Consider the following 6,000-nt stretch of genomic DNA (forward strand, 5'->3'; position numbering starts at 1 on the left):
ATAACTTCTTCATCATTACTTTTAGATTCAGTATTGGTTTCTTCTTCAACAATGTAAAAATATTTCTTACCTTTATCTTTATAGTCCTTGTTTCTCTCATTGCCTTTGTCATTCTCATCTTTCTTTTTACTTTCTTTCCTTTCTTTCATCCTTGTCTTCTTTGTTAGGACATCTTACAAAAATATGACCAATTTTGTTATATGAAAAATAGATTATAGGAAGTTTACCTTTGTATTTTCTTTTGCCTATTGAAAGTCTTCTAGACATTAGTGCTTCAAGTTCATCGAGTTCATCACCAAAAGTGTCACTGTCACTTTTCACATGTTTCCCTTTTCCTTTATTTCTAAGAACCAATTCTAATTTAAAAGAAGATTCAATAGTAGTAGGAGTGTAATTATCAAAATTAGACATCTCAAAAGAAGTAAGTCTATCAATCACACCTTCTAGGGTTAGGGCATTACTTGGAGCACATATTAGTTCTTGTATTGCAAAAACCCTAATAGCATAAATAGGAAGTAGAGTTCTCAATACCTTTCTTATTATTATTTCATCCCCAATCTTTCCATTAGCAGCTCTAATAGAATTGACAACCTCTTCGATTCTTTCACATTACTAGACTATATTCTCACCTTTTGTCATTCTCATTTCATCAAATTTTCTTCTCAAGATTTTTGATTTGACTCTCATGATATTACCATCTCCTCCATATATGGTCTTATCTCACATTTCCTTTACATTCTTACAATACTTTATCTCATCAAAATTAACATAGCTTAGGGCTAATGCAATCTCCAACATTTCTTGATTATTGTCTTGCTTCTCTTTTAGTTGGTGAGTGGTCAAAGGGACTATTATTATCTCCACATATGCATTATCCATGAACTCTAGTGCAACATCACGAATTCTAGCTATGTGTAAACTCATCAATCTTTGTCATGCATAAAAATTCTCTTTGTTCAATATGGGCACCTCCTTTTTGTCCAGCTTGATCTATAGCCTTTAAGCACCTTTAAACTTTTCACTACAAGCACCTATTTCTCTAATACCAATTGTTATAATGTTTATAATAAATGTCCAGTGGGGGGGGGGGGGGGGGGGGGTGTATGGGTGGTGGTGAATCAATTATCCAAGGTATAGATGTACCAATTGAACAACCAAAGACTTAAACTAGTTCAAGTCATAACATTCCATAGCTCAATCTCTATAGTCAACTTTCAATAACATCAACTAGCAGTCCACTGTCCTAAATATAATAGAATTGCAGAATGAAAACATTAACAATAAATCACCACAAATAATATCCACACAAGTAATGTCGAAACCCAATTTGGGTAAAACCATGAGTAACATGTCACCAATATTTTTGACTCTTCTAAAGTGATTTTTATTAGGAGCCACCCCTATTAAAGGTTTACAAAACACACTATTAAATGTGATCTTGTTAAAGGATTTAATCACCTTATTAAAAGGGGCCTTGTTAGGGGACTTTATAACATTCCATCAGAATGTCACCTTGATTAAAGGATTTACATATGACTGTTAGACCGAACCTTGATTTAAGGATTTTAAATACTGGTACAATGGTTAGAAAGTAATAGCACCTTTTGATCTACAAGTATAACCCACTTTGCAAATATAGATCTCTATTTGGCTCACAAGTTGATTCACTATCTAGCCTTCATTGTCATCTTAGTCTTTGATTCACTTGGAAACCCTTTGAGAAATCACTCTTCACAAGACATATATTAGACAAGAAGAAATATTTTATATTAATTTGTAAGGAGGAATAAGGTGCTTATAATATTTCTTCAGTTTTGGCAACATTATCAGATATAACCAAATCAAAGATATTTCAAAATAATGGATAACCAAATATCATCATAAAATGTACTGTCATCTCAAAATGGAATCATCATGCAAATATGATTAACTAAATAGTATATTAATCTAAAATCTATGATACTGAAATCAAAGTATAACATTTGACCCTCAAGTCATCTCAAATGTAAAAATAACATGAGTAATAAGTATCTCTGAAATCAAAATATAACAAGGTACAAACTGCAAACATGAGTGACACTACATACTATCATCTATCATTCCTCAATTGTGCATGAGCTAACTCAAAGTTTTTCATCCATACATACCATATATGTCTCTATACTACTGCAAACTGTTTAACACTTAAACAATTTTCTAACTTCGATTACATCATGAAATACCAAAATGGATATGTTTCCATAAATGACAACACTCATATATCTACCTAGCCATATTTTCAACAAATATATGGTGAAAAATCCTCAATTCAAAACTAAACATTTGAATATCATCCATATATACAATCTTCAAACTTCAAAATTCTTATACATATACCTTTCTTGAGTATCTCTTATACACTCCTACATATACCTTCCTTGATGATAGTTTTCTCATTGATTATCTTGTTGGAAATATAGAAGAAGTAACTAAGAGGGGGGGGTGAATCAGTTACCACTAAAATAAATCTTAGATCCCTTAGATGTCAACAATAAATTTTACACTAAGAAAACTAATTGCTACTGTTACTCAGTAAACTCCACAGAAAATGCTATAACTCGGTAAGTGTAGAGTCTGAATTACTTTAGCAGATCTAACATTAATAGTAATTAATTTGCAAACATAAGAGAAATAACATGAACACATGAGACACCAAGATTTAAAGTGAAAACCCAATATGAGAAAAACTACCAATGTAACTAATTATTTTTCACTCTTCTGAAGTGAGCCCTGTTGGGAGCCAACCCTATTAAAGGTTAAAAAACACACTATTAGGTGTGACCCTATTAGAGGATTTAATCACCCTGTTAGGAGTGGCCATGCAAGAGGTCTTAGAACAATTCAATGGAATTTTCACCTTGTTAGAGGATTTACAACTTATTTTTAAACCAATTCGGTTAAGAGAGTTTAGATCACTGCTACAATGGTTAGAGAGTAACAATGAAATGACCTAATTGTGATGCAACTGAATTGTTGATTATAGATCTCTATTTTGCTTCATACTTGCTTCTTCCTGATCAAATAACACTTTTCTACTCCATAAGGATACCTTCTTATCCTTCAAGTTCGCTCTCACTCTTTCCTTCTTAATTCAATTAACACATTTGCACACACACTTGAAAATCACAATTTGTCCTTACATTTATACCTTCCAAATTGTCAATTCGGCTCAAAACAAATTATAATGACCACTAATCATTACCATAGTTGACTAGAACTAATACTTAAATAATTAAGCTTCTCGTGCCAAAACAAAAAAATCCTTTATTAGCTGACCTTACTTGGTAAACACTGATTTTGAGACAATTTCCTATGTTAACCAACAGAAGCTTGGTTAACACTATGAACTTGCAAAAACCCTTTGGTAATTGAGTGAACTCGATTAGCACTAACTCTGTCCAACTTTCCCTCATTAACCATGATAACTCGGTTAACACTATTTTCTACCATAATTTTCTTCGACACCCAAGTGAGCTTGATAGACATTGTCTTTGCAAAGTAAACTTCAAGAATGCTCAGTAGACAAGGAAAATTGTCTTGCTAACCAAGTGAGCTTGGTAAGCACTAACTAACAATTGGTATGATATTTGTGTAACATCAAAGAAAACACACAATTAGACAATTATATCCAACATATCTTCCCCTTTGACATCAATGGAAAAAGGAGCCAATATGCCAAATATAAAAATCCTTTATCCAATATCATTAAAATGTTCTCCCCCTTTGATGATAATCTCATCAAATTACTTGTACAAATTTTTAAAAATATGCAATTATTTATCTAATAATACAATAATTACAAAATACAAAAACCTAGCATATACTTGCATAAATAACTATAAAATCAAACAACAACAAAAAAACATGCAATATACAATTGAAGAAGAATAAAGAATAGTATAATTTGGTGCACCTTATATAGTCGCGTTGATGTTTTGGGTGATGTAGTGTGATAGATATCCTTGTTAGCTAAAACATTTCTAAGTGGATTCACTTGAAATAATTGTGGATCCCATAGAAATAGTAGAAAATGACCTTTTAACTATTTTCTTAGGCTTATTAACCATTAGTTAAGAATTATATTCATAAGATTTTTGATAGAAACCCATCTTCAATTAAAACTATTAAATTGCTAATAAAATATAGGTTTTGATCAAACATGTGGCATCATTTATGATTGATCAAAACCATTTACTTTATAGATTTTAATTAAAATCCTAGACCATGTTTGATTGAAACTTTGAATTCAATCGAACATGCTTCCCAATCACTTTCACCATGTGTACATTTTTCCTTTATGGGTGAAAGTGTAACCCACTATTTTGGGATCCTTGATAAATTTATTAAGGGATAGATACATAAGTCTTGGTTTTATATTGGCCTTTTATGTCTTATAGTGTAGTCCTCTAAGGGCTTATTACATCTCTTACCACTCTTGTTCAAAAAACATAAAATATATGGCATTTAGCTGAACATATTTAGAATTGAATTTCTAAAATGCATTATGTTTGTGGAGGCATTTTCAATATTATTAGTTAAAAGTAATTAGGTGGTGCCATGGTTTGGTGTGAGGTTATAAATTTCATATTTTTATATGAAATTTAGTAGCTAGGGGAGATCTATTGTGATTTTTATATATACATCTTATATTGTGGATGGTATGATTGTTGGATGTCTTAGTTGGAAACAAAGATACTGGGGGGGGGGGTGGGGTGGTATGGTGAATCAAGATCTATAACAGTTTTAATCTTTTTAAAATACAATAATGCATTCACCACATTTACCATCTCATATCCAATTACTTATGTATATATAACTTATATAATCAAACTATAATAACAATAGATCTAATCTATCATCCACATGCATGAAAAGTAATCACATGACACAAAGATTTTGGTTACTCAGAAATCCTCCAAGGTGAAGGTAAAGCTAGGGTGGGGATGACACCCATAAATCTTCACTCCTGTAGTAATAAAGTTAACCTACTAGGGTTATAATGTTTGACAATATCTAATGATCTACCCTGTGAGGGGTCTTCCTTGTTAAAATATTTTAAGACTATTAAATCTCACCTTGTTAGAGGATTTTGCACTTACAACAATGTAAGAACTCTATTTGGAGATTTACAAAGATCTGTTAAGACCACACGAGTAAGAAGTTTACCCTAACTTAATCTATTAAAACTGATTCAATACATGATGCTTGGTCTTCTTTGATAAGTTGATGTTGGATCTCTTCTTTCCAATTTGATCTAATCTCTAATCTAATAAAGCTTTTGTGTCCTTCACTACTCTGATTAGGTCACTTTTTTTGTTCTAGAATAACATAACTCTTTGCCTCTTTTACAATGTTTTTACATTCATACTTGAATTCCATGAATAGCTTGTTCACTTCTTTGTACCACCATACACTTCACACTCTTCTCTATATGGAAAATAGGTCTAGATCTTCCCTATTTAAATATTTCATAAATATTTTTCTAGATTCTTCCTTGTTTCGCCTCTCCATCTAATTCGTTCATCACAAAATATAGGGATCTATGATCCATATCATAAAATGCATAAAACTCTCTATAACAAACTCTACAAATATCAAATATCTTGCCCATGTTGGCCTAAAATGGTTTACCTCAAAGTTTGTATCATTCTTGACTTGAATGTAAATTATGCATTGCTTGAGACTTATTGTTTTTGATACTTGACATATTGTATATGTTGTTGACAATTGGTCTTTACTATGTTTGGCACCTTTTGTGTAACTTAGCTTCAATGTGCTCAAATTTCTCAATTAACATTAGACTTGGCTTACATTAAGGATACTTGGGGACCATATACTTTCTCAGCTCCTATAGGTCTCGATATATACATATTTATAAGTCTATCTCATGACTCAACCTATAGAGAGTAGCTTGGTCATAGTGATGATTGACTGACTCTACCTACTAGATGACTAAGTGTT

The sequence above is a fragment of the Cupressus sempervirens genome, chromosome 4 (genome assembly GCF_028749045.1).
Source record: "Cupressus sempervirens isolate cs-2001-9-10 chromosome 4, ASM2874904v1, whole genome shotgun sequence".
Lineage (NCBI taxonomy): Eukaryota > Viridiplantae > Streptophyta > Pinopsida > Cupressales > Cupressaceae > Cupressus > Cupressus sempervirens.